This window comes from Equus quagga, chromosome 4 (genome assembly GCF_021613505.1).
Source record: "Equus quagga isolate Etosha38 chromosome 4, UCLA_HA_Equagga_1.0, whole genome shotgun sequence".
In the NCBI taxonomy this organism is placed as follows: domain Eukaryota; kingdom Metazoa; phylum Chordata; class Mammalia; order Perissodactyla; family Equidae; genus Equus; species Equus quagga.
The window spans coordinates 68,246,720-68,264,651 of record NC_060270.1 but is presented as its reverse complement, the minus strand read 5'-3'; the positions used below and the strand labels follow the sequence as shown (position 1 = coordinate 68,264,651).

The 17,932-nt window shown below is 36.6% G+C and overlaps 1 pseudogene; it reads left to right on the top strand.

The window, feature by feature from the left end:
• The first annotated feature begins 13,993 nt into the window (after positions 1-13,993).
• On the top strand, positions 13,994-15,930 carry LOC124238677 (elongin-A-like; annotated as a pseudogene).
• Positions 15,931-17,932: the final 2,002 nt, after the last annotated feature.

Genomic DNA, 17,932 nt, shown 5'->3' with positions numbered 1-17,932 from the left:
CTCATCTCACCCAACCAATCATTTTCTCTACCAAAACATCAATTATCAGAAATCTGAGTAATATCTTTCCTCTTTTGAGGCCTAAAAAAGTTTTAAAAAATTGCTAAGATATCAAACATCCTAACTGATAAAAAAGAAAGAGAGAGAAAGGAACAAGGAGCTACCATTTGTAAGCACCTCCTAGGGTCCACATATTTTACCATATGATCAACAAATCCTGTGAACTAGCTAGGATTATTGCTAATTTTCTAATAAACTATTAGAAAGCAGAGACACCATCTTAATTGAATTTGGAATTCTAGTGCTGAAAAGTTGTTACATATTAGTGCTAAAAATGTTTTAAAAGAAAGAAGGAAAGGAGGGAGAAAGGGAGAGGAACAAGTCATTAAATAACTTTGTCAGGGTCCTAGGCTGGCAAGGAGCAAAGCAGGGGTGTATAATCCAAAACACTCACCCATTAACCACAGCTTTCTAGCCTCAGGTTGTGTCATCAGATCTTTAGTCAGAGCTGGCCAGGTAGACCTAAAGCAAAACCAAACAAAATTATACTGTTCTAAACCTTGAACATACTCCATAACCAGACATTTCATTCACTAAAACATAGCTCAGGCCATGCTCGTTCTGCTGATAATAGACCAAATGAAAACACGGACATGTGAAGTGTTTTACACCCAATTCCTATTGTCTCAGCTCTACATAGTCATATTGATGTGTTTTTCAGTGAACTCTGCTGAAATTAAAACTCAATTATTTAAAATGCACTGCATTTAAACAATGACAGTTGTTCTATAGGGTATTTGGGGAGACAAATGACCTGCTGGGTGGTGCTGATGGTTTTAGGTAGAAAAATCCCATTAACGAGAACTGCTCATTTATCCTAAAGAAATGTCTTCTGTGAGACAGTTATTGCTAACGTAAGCTACTTTTAAAGATATAAGCGCTTAGATGATTCAGAGACTTGCTGGTATATATATTGGACGCTCACACAGGCAACATATTGATGAGCCCAGTGTAATGTTTGGCAATTAACATTGTCCAAATGACTCAAGAGTCCTGGGGGGGTGTGGCAACCTTTGCAGGCACTAGCAAAGGCATTTCTTCTCTCTACATTTTCTCACAATAGAATAGAGAAGCACAAAATTTCTCGTTATAGTAAACCCATTCACTTACTCACAAATGATGACAGATTAGGGATAGGGACACTGAACTCACCTGGGCTCCTGTGTATGTAAAAGTGTGCCATGTATGTGTGTGAGTGGGTAGGGGAGTAGTAGAGAGAATGGATGAATGGCAAGGGGCTCTGTCAGGGCAGCTTTACTGGAGACACTGATATCCGGATGACCCTTAATATATGTGCTGAAGTTATGTAGCAAAAGAAAAATGAGAGGTAAGATTGGCAGTCCACATAAAGCAAATCAAAGGAAGTGACAAAAAAGTATGCTTTTTTATTGGAAATATAAGGAGTAACTCATATAAGGAATTATAAGAAGTTTCTTATTGCTAAAATATAAACTTCAAAGCAAGAATTGGTCGAAAATAATTCTGGCTCAGCAAGATGGAATCAGATCACAGATAATCTTTCCTACCGTTTTAGGAGTTTTGATATTTATCATGTAGTAATTGGCAGCCACTGAAGGATTCGAAGCAAAGGAGTGGCATGGCCACATTAGGTTTGCGTGAAACAGATCTATAATACCTTTCCCAACTGTGTTTACAAAATCAAATAGTAATAATTTTTAAAAATCCAATAAGAGTTTGCTGCAAACTCATTTTATGTTAACACCTGACCTGAAATGATGCAAGCTATTTATAGTCCTTATTTATCCTACATAGAATGCATGTTAATTTGTTTTGCTGGAGAAATATTAACAAGTTCTAATATGAGATTCTGCTCCAGACCCTAATGGCTTGTCACAAAATAAATTGCATAATGCTCTTTTGTAAGCGACTAAAAATTCTGAATTCTGAAATTAGCCAGCCCATAAGTATTCAATAAAGGAAATATAATTGGACCACCCTAGAAACTGTAGTTGGAGGGAGGCAAAATAATCAGCAGTTAATAATATTATCTAGGAGGAACTTTCTTTCTCTCAAAAAGATTCAGAAAATTATCGACCAAACCTTACAGATTATTAAATGAATCTCAAAACAGAAGAGTTTCCCTAAGAATACTGCAGAGTATTTTTGGAATGGGGCATCTTTTATTAAAAAGATATAGCCCTCATTATTGGTCAGGGCATTTAGGGAAGGATGGGCCATAGAAATCGTTTTGTAATTCTTCTTGTCACAAGTGAGACAACCATATCAGAGAATTACCCCTACTCATAAAGACCCTAAATTTTCTTTGGTTTATTATTTTAAACTGCCTACTAATTAAATTTTGCTCAAGCTGCCCAGGCAAAGGGTTGAACATTCTTTATTCTTATTGCACCCTTGTGAAACAGGAGCCTGAGAATATGGCAGATATGAACCCAAGTCTTTTGCACACAAAAAAGCTGAAAGACAAAGGAAGACAACAGTGATCTGCACTGTTGTATCAATTTTCACTGTCAGCATCCTAGTTTAGGATGCGTCCAGATTACTTAAACTGTCTCCTAACTGGGCTTTTTGCCTCCAGTATGGCCTCTCTCAAAACAATTCTCTCAGTAACAGGCAGGTTGGGTGAAGCAATATTGTGCATATTACACTTTGACTTGATAGTATAATTTATCTTGTTTATATCTTGTGGTCTTTTTGTTTAATCACCTTTTTTGCACTATCTTTACATGGGTTCCATGCTCATACATGTCTGTTTATTATATATTTTGGGTGTCTTTTATGCCTCACTCATTTGATGACACAGTGAATAAGAGAGTCTAAGGGAATTAATCGGGCCCAGAGACTTTTGGATTCTGTTCCGTTGTCTCTGAACCCTTGTCATCAGGAGTCAGCCCCATGGGCTTGGGTCTTCTCTGGGCCAGAAAGAAATCACTTGGGTAGAAATGATGCCTTACCTTTCACAAGTCCTTTATGAGACCATTTAGTACTGATTTGTCTTTAGCAAAATAAGATACACAACTGGAGAAGTAATTGCTATCCTCCTTCCTGCAAAATTTGTCTTGTAAAAATGTAGTGCCTGCCTATTTCTTTATTCAGCTGCACCTTCCATGCTCCTCTGCAGTTTCAAAAGAGAAGTTTGGAAAGCTCTGGAAACTTTTTCCACTCACCCAGAACCAGTTGATCTTAACAATGGATTCCTAATAAGCATATAACCTTTGGAGATCTGTGTTAAAGTCTCTGTGGCATGAATTTGTTCTCAGTTGCCTTACTTGACCAATTTTCACTACAGTTGTGAGAATTTCTTAAATTATGGATTGCAATTGGGTGGGTTTTTATAGTTCTCATAGATGGCATTTTCCCTTTCTTGTTTTTTTTTTTTTAATTTTATTTCAGAGAGAAGTACTTACTTAGCCATTATTTACTCAAAGCCCAGAGTGACCTTACTAAAACAAAATCCTGACTCTTTTGTTCAAAATCCTTTAGTGGCTCCATTCTCTTCAGGGTATATCTAAACTCCTTAAGTTGGTCTTCATGCCCTTCATGATCTGACCCCTGCCAACTTTGCAGCATCATTGCTCAAACTTCTCTTTTCATAGTCGAGGCTCAAGACATCCTGAGTCATAATCATTCACAATTCCTTGCACATATCCAAACCCTATTCACTTGTAGGCCTCTGCCATCTGTCTGGAATTTCCTTTAAACTGAGATGAGACAATTTTAAGTTGCTTGTGGGTAGAATGCTGAGATAATTATTCTAAATAGTAATTTCTATTTATAATGGGATGCATGGTAAAAAGAAACTTATATTTTTATCCTCCAGAGACTTAGTTTTTAAAATTGGATTCATTTCCATTTCAAAAGAAAAAATATTGTGAAAAGAAATAAGGTCCATCTACTTGTTCATTCTCCCAGTAATGTGTTAATAACAGAATGAACAATGATACTTAGAAATAGCTGGTATAGAAATTATTCCATCTTCATTTGATTTTGTATTAATTAGAGTACCAGCAGTTACTCAACAATTAAACCCCCTATTTTCATAAGTTTATTTCTCCCTTATGTAATAGCTCATTGCAGGTGTTTCTAGTGGAGGTGGCTTACCACCATATGGTGATTCAGAGACCCAGGCCACTCCATTTTATGGCTTTAAAATCTTTTAGTGCTTTAGAGTTTTTCACATCCAGATGGCAGATTAAGAGAATAGAGGCAGCACAAAGTTCTTAAAAACCCCACAGCTACAATAGCATATATAACTTGTGCTGCATTCCACAGGTGAGATCTAGTTACAGGGCCAAACCTACATGCAAAGAGAGTTGGGAAATTGATCTCTTAACTGAGAATCTCCTTCTCAGGGGCAACTCAGTGCTACAGAAGAGGAAGCATGAATGTTACGCATTTCTGGCACAGTTGCATATTAGGTCATATATTTCCTTTGACTTCATCTTTCAATAGATTTCTCTTTGAAAATTTATGCCACAAAATCAGCACTTTGTTTCATTGATAAACATCAAAAACTTAGTCTAAAAGGAAAAAAAAAATTGTATGATTATGCGGAGCATTTGTTACTTTTTCAACCTAGCCAAACAGTGTGCCACCGTTCTTTCTCTCAAACCAGAGTTGGGGTAGGCAGATCCTTCTCCAGTTTGCAGGGGGAGGTCCTGATTGACCTAAGCCAATCTCATCTTCCAGGCAACTGCAATTGGCCAAGAATGGTCATATGCCCTGTTTCAGAGTAATGAGAGCCAAGCGTGGACATATTTAATTTTTAGTTTTATCTTTTTTAAAGATTGGTACCTGAGGTAACAACTGCTACCAATCTTCTCTTTTTTAAAAATTTTTTTTTATTCTTTACCCAAAGCCTCCCAGTACATAGTTGTATATCTAGTTGTGAGTGCCTCTGCTTGTGCTGTGGGACACCGCCTCAGCATGGCCCAATGAGCGGTGCCATGTCTGCGCCCAGGATTGGAACCCGCGAAACCCTGGTGCGCTGAAGCAGAGCATATGAACTTAACCCCCGGGTCATGGGGCTGGACCCTATATTTGACTTCTCTAGATGGTGTATGCTTGCATTTTTTTTTTTGTGGACCTTGAAGATGAGAAACTCTATGCTATGGAACTGATGTCCATTGTCTTGTCAGAAAGCAATAAGTTATCTAAAAGTAAAGTCAGCACGGAGAAGGTGGGGCTGAAATTGAAATAGAACTCTGAGTGATACACATACCAAATAAGTATTGTAAAGTTTAAAAGATCCAGCTCAAATTCTGAAATCTAATTAGGACAAAGAAGTTACCTACAAAAGACAAAAGGAATGCCAAAAACTGTTAACACTCCAGGTAAGATTGCTAATGGACTTTCATTCATTGATAAAGATGCTTCCATCTAAGAACTAACTGATTAAGTTGTCCAACATCTGATTAAAAAAAATGAGTGGAAAGAAAATAATGAATCATAAGCTAGTTGAATTTGAAAGAAGTGAAGGGAGTTTCTGATCATTGGTTCCTGGTGGCAGAAAAATAGAGCTGGATGATACCTAGAAATTTCTTACTTAATCCAAGTTTGGTCTAGAAACAGACTTGAAAAGACACAATTGGAAAAAGATCAAACAAGAAATTGTACTAACATTATGCAAGATATCAAAACATGAACTGTGTGAATGAGTGTGCATGAATGTTTTTATATATTTTTATATATTATATATTAGATATATATATATAAATATCATATATTAATATAAGGAAAAAGGGAGCAGGTGAAAGTCTTCTACATCAATCAATGATATACATGCCAACGTGCCACAATCTTTGTTGACTCACATCTGGTATGAATAAAAGAAATTGATAGATAATACGAAAACATTTTATATTCTACAAAGTGTTAAATGCCTGAAAACTATTATTACCATGGCTGTGATTACGCAAGGACAAAATTAATGCCCATCAAAATTCAAGTGTGGGAATAAGAATATTTTAAATAGACTAGAAAAAAAAGGAGTCATTTATAAAAACGCATTGAAAACTAACATCGAAATTCTTTAAAAACGAAACTGTTTGCATTACATGCAAATACAAAGCTTTCAAAATGTACTTAAGTCTATAAAAGAAATTTGACAAAAAAAATTATATTGTAGACACTGAGAATTGTAAATGTGAATATATAATTAATCATTAACATCATATCTTTACTTTTTTAAAAATCACCAAGCTTTTATGCAAAACACTTACAAAAATGACATTAAAATCATGCAGAAAATATGGTGCTGCCTAATCTCTGCAGAAATTAGAAAGAATCAAAAATTGAAAAAGGAACACTGATAAAGAGGTGTACAAATATATTTAAACACTGTAAAGTAGAAGAAAACAGTGTTAAAAAATCTCAGATTGCCTCCATGTGATTTATGTTATGTGAGACTTTTCAGTCATCTTTGTTTGGCGTAGGCTTCTGAGTTCCTTATATTTCAAACCTTTATGCTGTGAGTAAGGCAATTTGGCAAGCAATTTTAGAGGTGGTTCCAACGTATCCCGCTTAATTGTCTTGTTTTTTCCCCACAAAACACTTAAATAGCACAAATACTTTGTCAGATCAATAATAAAATTCTCTCTAAATGAAAGACTGAAGACTATTAATTAAACCTAAATCAAAGTGAACAGCTTAACTTTACTCCGTTTGGAGATTAAATCTAAGCACTTAAATACACACACTATAAAAATATATAGTTTACAATATTTTCCATCCGTTCACTTTCTAGAAGATAGTAATATTGCCAAATTTGAAGCTTTATTTTATTCAAGAGCTGTCTTACAAATTACTTTGCAAAATATCTTGTATACTTTAATAGTAGAGAACCAATGTTGAAAATAATTCTAGAAGCAGTAAGAGCTAAAATGTAGAGACCTGAGGGTAGTAAGTGACAATCAAACCGATGTGCACATTTGTGGTCTCAAGAATTTCCCAGCTTCTGGGGCCCACCCAATTCGTGGGAACTATATAACTCGCCCCTGTCTCCTGCCAACCTCACGTAGGATCAGGTCCTCTTCAAATGGGAAACCCAGAAGGAAACTCTAGCTTGGAAATCCAGTATGTGTTTCTGTTGACATGGGTCCTGCATTCTCTCTCTTGTCCAATTTGGGACATTTTGACACCTGACCTGCCATTTTCCCCCTCAGTCTTTACAGGCCTTTTTGTTTGTCATCCTTTTCTAGCTGCATACTGCTTTTTTAGCTGATGAAGAAATGCTTACTCCTCATTGCCTAAACTTTTCCTCTAGCTCTGTCTTTGTTAGTCATATTCTCCTCTCTTTAAACCCCTCTAGGTGGGGCTGATCTCCAGCCTGATTTCCCAGAGGTTGTTACAATCCTGACCCCACACCCCTTTTATTTAAAATCTACAGCCTAGAAAGAGATCCCCAGAGTAAACCATCCCCAAGAGCATGCAGAAATCCACATTTTCTGCTAAAAATTAAAGCATATCTCATTTCCTATCTCTTTAAATTAAAAAAAGACCAAACAACAAAGAGACCTCTTACTTAAATATAAAATAAAATTATAATACCTATCATTATATTATTCAAATAAATACCTATTATTTACCAAAATATTGTGTTATGGGTGTTACAAATCATATAAAAGTTGATCAGCCTGAAACTAAGACCTTAAGTTTTAATTGAAATATATATTGGTAGATTATGGTGGAGGGGAAAAATAGTGCATAGGAGCTATAAGCAGTTTCTACCTAGTAAGCAATAAAACTAAATTTATTATTAAGTCAGATATGATTTGATGAGGTACATAGTTTTACATATGTTTTAATTGTTACAGCTAAGTCTTGGTCTACTTGGTAGGGATTTTTTTTTTTTTTTTTTTTGTCTGACACATAGTGTTCACTCTGACCCATATTGCAAGATCTTGACGTGTTTGTACGTTCTCGTTTGGGCAGTTAATCCTGGGAAATGAAAAGCTGAGATGGAAATGGTTAGAGAAGGTCACGAATGATACTTCTTTTTTTCTGTCAGGGAAGCGATTGGGAAAAGGAGCTATAAAGAGTTTACTATGATTCAACCTGGGTTGGAATTTGAATGTTTTACACATGACATCATTTAGGAAAGTAATGATGCTGGACTATGTACAGTCATGCATGGACTGCATACAACATTTCAGTCAATCATGGATCGCATATTTGACAGTGGTTCCATAAGATTGGTACCATATAGCCTGGGTGTGTAGTAGCCTGTATCATCTAGGTTTGTGTGAACTACTGTGAAGGTTTTACTTTCCATTATCACTGAGTCTTTTTCAAAAGATCCTCCAGGATCTCAGCTGATATTGTTGGGAATGAGGCAAACTATCCATCCAAGCTTTGAAATAGTATAGGAAAAACAACAATATCCTACAGAAAGTTCAGTCCAGGAACTCCCAGAAATGACCACAGCAAAGCAAAATGAGAACTGCCAAGATGAAAAAGATCAGTCCCCAGAACCAGATGGATGGTCAAGGTGTAAACAATAACTAGATTTCATTTAGGCCTGTCTCCAAGGTGTACCTAGAAATGTATGGTTTTGTGAAACCTAGTAGAAAATGGGTTTTCAACAGTCAAGAAGGATGGGATCCCAAAGCCACTGTGTTTTGTAACATTACCAAAAATATTACATAACAATCTGGTGAAGGACAGAAGAGTCCACTTAATCTCACAATGATGCTACTCTAAGATAGGGGTTAATATATTTTAATTTCATAAATGGGAAACTTTAAGCCCAAAAATGTCCTATAACTTCCTCAGTTATGTTGAACTCCCTTCTATCTGATTTGAACATAAAACCCCCCAAGGAGCAAGAAATTGTGGTTTTATTTTTTAATTTTTTTAAAAAGCATAACATTTGGTTCCAGAATATAATTTTACTGTCAAGGTAGCTAAGAATTAAAAACAAAATAATCACAATAATCAAAACTTTCCTGATGAATCAGTTTATACACTCTTCCACTGCAAATGAAAATGTTTTAACAAAACAGTCAAGAAAAGAAAAAAAATGTAGAAAATATGTAAAAGACATAAAAAGGACATATAAAATAAGGTAACATATAATTCATGAGTTATACTTTTCAAAATATATAATATTTTAATGAACATCTTGTGAATATAGTCAAGTAATTTTTATAAAGCATTTTTCTTTTAGATTGCAATAAAATGTTGGTGATAACATCACCAAATATCTATTTCTGTTGCAGAACACAATACGTCTGGGTATAACTTAATGGTTTACATATTAGTTTTCTCATCTCACTTCTGATGAGCAGGAAAATGCTTTAATATAAATGCAGTTAACTTTGTCATTTTATATCTACTCAACAAAGTTCCCCAAATTTATTATTGGTATCATCAAATTATTCTTAGCAATCTCAAAGCATCCAGGGAATAAAAATGTATCATGTTGAAGAGGAAGTAAAATTTTCCTCAACATAATTAACGTCCAGTTTTATTTTTATTGTCTGATCAATTATTTTAAAAGGTTACAAGATAATGCAATAAAATTTTGATTGATACACACAGTCAATATCATAGCACTTCAGGAGGTAAAACAAATGTCAATAAAAACAATTATAATAAATTCTACCAGAAAGGAAAAAAGAACTAGTTCAACTGAGATTTCTCACTGGGCTTAAGAAGGTATGAAATTAAGGGTACGGGAAAAAGCCTTACAATCTATGGCTATAGGATGCCCAAAAATGTAGTTGATTTACTCCATTTCAGGATAAATTATCAAGCCGATTACTTTGCTTTATGTTACCCAAAGCAATTGTTTTATGTGAAGGCTTCTCGTGATTGTCTAAATGGTTGTGCAGGAATGTGCCTTTTCTGGCTAAGGACTCATCCTAGGCTCATGTATAGAAACCCTAGCCAAACAGTTGCTTAATCCTAATTCAAGGGCTTGTTTACAGTTCTGCTCCTGTAAACAAGTCTGCTTTCTTAATATGAGATCCTGGGTTTTCCTAGATATAATGACTTAAAAAATCTTGAGTTATATTGTAAACAGTTATATGTGTGGAATCCAGGTAAAATTACGTATACGTTTAAATAAATATCCCTTACAGGCAACCAACTGATTCAAATAATAAAAGGCTTCCTATTTTCAAAATTAAAAACAAAAGCTATGTGTCATTAGTTACAAAACATAATAAATATTTCCTGAAGATTTCACTCTAGACCCTTTTCTAGGCCTTAGAAAAATAAACAGCATCTCTGAGGGCAAGTTGCAATAACCAGAAGGGTCAGACAAAATTTCCTACAGGAGCCTGTCTTGCAAATTAAAGGCACGTTAGGAGTTAACTATTTGGGACAAAGGGTAGGGCCAGAGGGCAGTGGGTATGATTCCCATCAAAACCACAGAAAAGAGAAATTACACAGCATACACAGGGAAGTAATAAAGTGGTGTGGAGTTTCTGACCAATAAAATGTAAGGCAGAAGAAAGATGAGACAGCAGAGGTGGGAAGGATCCAGAGAATCAGAGCTACGGAGGGATCTTGAATCATAGCCTGTGGGCAGTGCAGAGCTATTGAAAGGTTTTAAGCAGGGGTGTTACATCATTGGGCATAAAGAATTAATTTTGTTAGGTGAAGCAAAACAACAACTAATGACCATAGCTTCCTAAAATAATCATTAGGAAATATTAGGGATATGTTTTATGCTGTAATTTCTTAATTCTTAGGATTTTTCTTTTTCATGAATCAGTTGCTCTGATTATGTGAATAGAATTGATACCTGTCAACCAAATTGGAACCAAATGGAACCAAATGGAATCAGGAAAATCTCTATGGACTAGGTAAAATCTCACCTGTAGCTTAAAATCTTCATAGGATAAACAGGCTCAAACGAAGACTACAATGCAGTTTAACAGAGTATATATTCATTTAACTATTCATCCATCCAAACTTCCATCCATCCATCCATGCATCCACCATTTATCTATTCCTGAATTCATTTAAAATACCAAGCTCCTCCTCATCCCCATGCCCTGCACGTGCTTTCCCCTCCCACTGTGCCATAGCATCCTCGTTTTCAGATGTAACAAGTCATTCCAGGCTCATCTAGTACGTTTCTTTCTCTAGATCTGGAATTGGCCATTTATCTAAGAGGTGGATCTTTGTTCCTTTAGGTAGAATAGTATATTATATTATATATTATCTAAGTGCAAGGGATGCTCATTGTTACTGACTTGGTCATTAATTTTAGGCATTGTCAGTGGACAGAGCTAATCAATATATATTATTTTTTGGAGAGAAAATACATCATGAGTCCACAGTGATATTTTAACATGTTAGTGTTGATTAAAATATGGAAATATACACATAGCATGACTCCATTTATATAAAACTCAAGAACATGCAAAATTGAATAGTTTCACTTGTGGATGCATCATACGTTAGTAAGCCTGTATTACAAAGCAAATAAATGATTTCCATTCCAGGTAGGAGAAGGCTACCTCCAGGGGAGGAGAAATTGTGATCCAGAAGGGGTATTCAGAGGCCTCTGGCAGCGCTGACAATGCACTTTCCCTTGATGGAGGCAGTTATATAAAGTGTCTATTAACTTTAGAGCAGTTTGCTAGGTCATATATATGTTCATACAATTTTCTGTATGTGTTAAAGTTCACAGCATAAAATTAATTTTAAAAAGTTGCTGTGGCCGGCTCTTCCCAACTTTTCTTAATCATCACTGATTTTACTCTTCCCAACTTTCTTTTCCCAACTATTTCAGCGCTATTTTTGACTATTCCGTGCTTTAAAAATTTCCTGCACAGCATCTTCAGCTTGTTGGAGGAATGACACCAAAGACTTCTAATGAATAAATATGCTTTAGCTTGTTAGATTAGCTTTACAAGGACTTTTTCTCCCTGTACGGCAGTATTAGTACACACATAGTTAATAAACAACTCTATTTTCTCTCATGAATGGAATTATGAAAGTCCGCCATCCTGGCCCCTATATCTTTAATTTGGGTTCAAATTATTTTAAACCAAAAATATTTGCTGAGCACTGTAGGTGTAGCATCCCCATCCCTATCCTGGTTTATGTTGATAAAATATATTGTTGGAAAATTGGATTATTGGGAATCTTTTATTAACTCAAAGTCTATAGCCAGCTAAAAGGCAAATGCTATCTTTATTTATTCAGAACTTGAAATTATAAGAAATGAATCTGGCTTCTGACATATGCCTTATTTATAATAGATGCATGGCCCTGTAAAGTTAAGGTAAATATTATTTTTTCATCCTCATTAAATAGACTCTGAGGAGCAGATCATTTTTATATTTTTGGTTTTGGTTTTTGTTGTTTGGAACTAACTGGTAAGTGGTGGAGCTGCGATTTGAATGTTATACATAGTTCTTTTTCTTTAAATCCTTTATTCATTCCAAGATTTCATTGCAAATTCTTCTATCAGCCATGCCTGATGCATCAACCCTACCAATTACCACAGACAAGACCCAATCCCATTTTCAAGTCAGGCTTTTGCTTGTATCTATTCAGTGTCTCAGAATCTTCTGAAGTCAAGCTCACTGATGGGTAGCCCAGAAGAATGGGAACATTGGGCTCCCACATAAATGGATACAACTCAACATACTGACGGAATTTGAAAATATCACTTATTTAGAAAAATTGGCAGTTTTGTTAGGGGATTCTCTTGCCGTTAAAAATGGGATAAAAGCTAAATTCAACAATTTTTGAGGCAATACAGAATAATAGAAAGAATCTTGGTTTGAAAGTTGGGAAAGATGGATTTGTAAATGCTTTCTGGTGCTTATGTGAGGTGTTAAGTAGGCAGACTAACTTTGACAATGTCCCAATATTTCACAGGTCCAAATTGCTCTGCATTCTTGTTGTAGCCTAGCTTTCCAGAATCTTGTCTAATTAACCACTTCAGGGTTCTCTTCCTCCTCTCCAGAACACTCATTTCTACCATCTGCCACACACACACAATCGTAGTCATTGTGGATTTTGTACTGAGCATTCTATGGACCTTTCAGTCTCAGTGTCAACATAATTTGACTTCTTCCTGAGTTAGCAAGATAGCGTCCCGCTATTTTTGTCAAGGTTACACACACATGAAATTATCTTAGACTTAATTCAGATAGAAACAGGGGAATATTATGCAAGGGTTCTCAAAGGAACAAAACACAACTAGGCCTCTTGAGAACATAAGCTGATGATGTCAGCTACTGAGGTAGTATCTGACTACTGAGGTAATGCTTGAGTAGCAAAACCTAAACTGCAATTTGCTGGAGGCTTGGTGTGGAAAATCTGTGTAAAAACTCCAGTGGGGGTGCACACTTTGTGAGTTTTACCTCCTAAAGTTCTACTACGTTCTCACAGTGAAGATCAGAGTAAAACCCCTTCATGCTTATGGAAGGGGGAAGGAAAAGTGACCATTTGGAAATAAGCTAGAGCACTCTGCTCTTCTTAACAAGATCTGCCCTCAAGGGAAACTGTTTTACCAGTTCCTAACCTATTGAGTGTATTTCAGAGCCTAACAGACCTGTGGGAAGGGAAATATCCAACTCTAGCCTGCTCTAGCCTTTCACATAGAGAAAAAGAAATACAGCTCCCTCCAGTCATCCTGTCCCACCAAAGTGGGGGTGGGGGTTCCTGAGAGGCACTTATGCTGAGAGCTCTAATGTAAAAAGTAGAAAACATGCAAGAACATACATATAATGTAAGAGACTGAGGAAATCTAAGAAAGAACCAGAAAGAAATGCTAGAGATCAAAAACACTATAACAGAAATGAAGAATTTATCCTGCTTTGTGTTCACTGAGCTTCCTGGATCTGTGGTTTGGTTTCTGACTTTGAGTTGGGGAAATTCTGAGTCATTATTGATCAAATATTTCTTCTGTTCTTTTCTTTTTCTTCTTCTCCTGGTATTCCCATTATGTGCTCCTGGCATGTGAACTCCCAGATGTGAAGCCCAGATGGGGCCAGTTACACCTTGGTCTTCTCCAGGAATGAACGGAGAACAGAGCTGCAGTTGGAGTACTATAATGACCCAGTTCCAGCAAAGAGGTCCCACCAGTGACAGTACTGGTGGCGGTATTGGCACCCCAAGTTGTGGAGAAGCTGTAAGCACACCTGGCAGTGAATCTGGTTTCTAAGAAACTATGGAAATAATTGAAGAAACACATCATCTTGTTTGTTACAGTAGCCATTCTTGCAGAGAATGAAGTCGTGATGACAGTAAACAGCTTGTGAAAATGTGATCATATCGGGGGCTTAGCCAAGGATTGAGTGACACCGTGGAAAAGATCAATTCCTGATAGTGTCCCAGGAATGCTTTTCAGAAGGAAGAAGAAATGGAAGGGGGCTACCAAGAAAATTAGAAAGACTACAGTAGTTGATCCCTGGACACAGACAGAAAGAAAACCCAGAAATTTCTCAGAGGTGGAGAGACTTCACAAAGTTCCTCAGTCATGAGAGGAGAGACGTGAAAAAGAGATGCCATAGAGTTTCACCAGTTTGTTCTTACTCTTATTCTCCAGACCAGGTATTTTCTGATTACAGCCATATTTGGACACCTCCATCATCTACCAGTCCTCATAAAATGTTCGTGGACCATTACAGATTCCCTGGGGGAGGACCAGGAGCCCATTGTTCCATGTTAGAAGCCTGGCCACACCACCACCTTTCAGGACAGACTGCTACTCAGTCAAAAGCCACACTTGAGTGAACCCCAGAGGAAAGTGGGTGTGAGCTAAAGCAAGGAGCCCAAGTCTTCCCACAAGGAAAAACTCCCGTTGATGCCAAGGGTAGTGAGTAGATCTCTGCTTTGATCAGCAAGCAATCATACAAGGCCATCTCCAAAGAAGAGAACCAAAGGTCTCTCTCAGGGTACAGTATGAAGGAGAAGCCAATCTCTGGGGGTGTCAAGAAAGAGAAGGAAAGTGAGGTCAGCAACATTAAGAAATTTTTATCTTCTTGGACGCTGCTTCAGACAACCACCTCAAAAAGCCAAAGCACAAAGTCTCAGAGAAAACCAAACCCAAAAAACAAAGTCTAGAGAGCATAGACACAGAAAAGGTGGGGGGCCGGCCCAGTGGCTCAGCGGTTAAGTGCACACATTCCACTTTGGCTGGCGGCCCAGCATTCGCCCGTACGGATCCCGGGTGCGTATATGGCACTACTTGGCAAGCCATGCTGTGGTAGGTGTCCCACATATAAAGTAGAGGAAGATGGGCAACGATGTTAGCTCAGGGCCAGTCTTCCTTATCAAAAAGAGGAGGATTGGCAGCAGATGTTAGCTCAGGGATAATCTTCCTCAAAAAAAAGGGGGGGGGGGGTGGCAGAGGATGTGTCCAAGGTAAAAGAGAAGGTTTCTAACCACCTAAAAACTCAACAATGAAAACTATAAACTTCTAATTTGGATAGAAGGTCAGTGGGCTCCCTCCCTGAAGTTGAGGAGGCAGATACAGATGATGAATTCAAGCAGCTCAGTGTCTTTTGAGGCATACCTGAGCCATGTCCAGTGCCAGAAGAAAAATGAAGATTGTTAAAACATTAGTCACTGGACTTGGAGAAAAAGGACTTACAAAAAAAAATTCTAAAAGCAGTAGTAAAAAGACATGGACTTCTTTCAGAAAGTACCTAAAGTGAAGGAAAACAAGTCAGAGAAGCTATAGCCAACGGGAGCCAATTCTGCCAAGTTGGAGAAGTTCCCCAAGATGCATCAGTAATTTTGCCAGACACTCCATTACCCAGGTTACAGTCCAATTAATCCATTTCCTGCCTCCTTCCAACCAAAGGGAAAAGCACTGTCTTCACCCCAGGAAGAAGAAGAAGTGGACTTACTGGATGCAGAATGAATTCTATGATGCAGATGTATTTTGGTTCCACATGTTCCTCTCTCTCAAAATAAATAAAAGCTGAAAATATAAATAAAGTTAAATTAAATAGATGAATAGAGAAAGCTATACTCCTTGTATATCTGAGTTAGTGGAATGATATTCATACCAGTTACAAATTGTTGCCAGTGACTTTCTTGTGTCCTCCTTTGACAGCCACACAATCAACATTTATGGAATCCCTGTTTTTAACGAACAAGGTATTAGCAACTACAAAATGAAATACCATGTTTCCTTTAGACCTGGAAATCTATTCAGGAAGACAGTTTACACACTAATGAAAAACTTAGAAGTGTGATTCTTTAGTGATTAATTTTCAAGGATATTTTGGAGAAGGTGCTTCTTGGGTCCTAATTTACTTTTCTTTTTAAAGATTGGCACCTGAGCTAACAACTGTTGCCAATCTTTTTTTTCCCCTTCTTCTTTCCTCCAACCCACCCCCCAGTACCTAGTTGTATATTTCTTGTTGTGAGTGACTCTGGCTGTGCTATGTGGGACGCCACCTCAGTGTGGTCTGACGAGTGGTGCCCTGTCTGCACTCAGGATCCGAACCCGCCAAATCCTGTGCCCCTGAAGTGGAGCACACTAACTTAACCACACCACCATGGTGCCAACCCCCAATTTACTTTTAATTAACAATTTTCTTTAACACCATTGCTTTAAATGGCATTTCCCACATGTCACTTGTAGGTTCATCAGCACATAATATACAAAATAATCAGTAAAGTGTTCTTAATTCTTTTAAGGTAATGTCCCTTGTGTTGTTTTCATTTTGGGAATCATAGATACATTTTAGCTTAGTTGCAAAGAACAGAGATTTTAAAATTTCTGAAGTTTCAAAACATTTATTTAACAAAAAGTCAAAGTACCTTGATCAAATCAGGCTAGAATAAAAATGTTAAGAATGTCCACGTTTATAGCTGATAACCCACCTGTGTTTGGAAACAGTCTGAAAATACATATTTTACATATTGTATATATTTTAATAAGCCTCAAAAATAGTAGGCATGAAAAATGGCTATTGAATAAAAATATATATATTAATAAAAATGAGCTAATATTAGGAAACCTGTTTGAGAATTGAAGTGTTGTGGAGGTTTAATAATTGGACTTTCCTCAGAATCAGAGTTGGGCAAATAATTATTCACTTGCAAGCAGTAACACATATATTGTTTTTTTCCAGGCTGATACTTAAATATCACAGTAAAAACTGGAGAGAACTTACAATAGAAGAAATTACACGAAAAATTAACATATGGAGAATGTTTATAATAGTGTGGCATGTAAATGTTATAGGTTCTAAATATTATTATTACTGATATTAATACTATTAATACTACATTCTCGAGTAAAATAAAAATGTGAAAATATAAGAAATTTAAAGTTTCGGAGCCGGCCCCGTGGCCGAGTGGTTAACTTCTCACACTCTGCTTCAGTGGCCCAGGGTTTCGCCGGTTCGGATCCTGGAAGCAGCCATGGCACTGCTCATTAGGCAATGTTGAGGTGGTGTCCCATATAGCACAACTAGCAGGACCCACAACTAAAAATATATATATATATACACAACTATGTACTGGGGGAATTTGGGGAGACAAAGCAGAAGGAAAACAAATGAAGATTGGAACAGCTGTTAGCTCAGGTGCCAATCTTTAAAAATAAAAATTTAAAGTGTCAAAATCTACTTGTAGTCTTTATTTGGATATAACATGACTATCCGAAAACAATCTACAAAAATGTTATAAGAGAGTATTGCAAGGTCACAGTACACAAGGTTGGTATATAAAATCCAATTGCTTTCCTATATACCAGAAATTAATATTTTAAATTAGGATTTAAAAAATACTATTCATAAAAGTACCAAAAATTGAAGTACATGGAGATAAATCTTTTGAAGTATATATAGAATCCGTATGCTGAAAACTACAAAACACTGATAGCAGATCAAAGATTTAAAGAAATTGAAAGATTTTGTTCTCAAAGATGAGAAGACTCGATATTATTAAGACATCAGTTCTT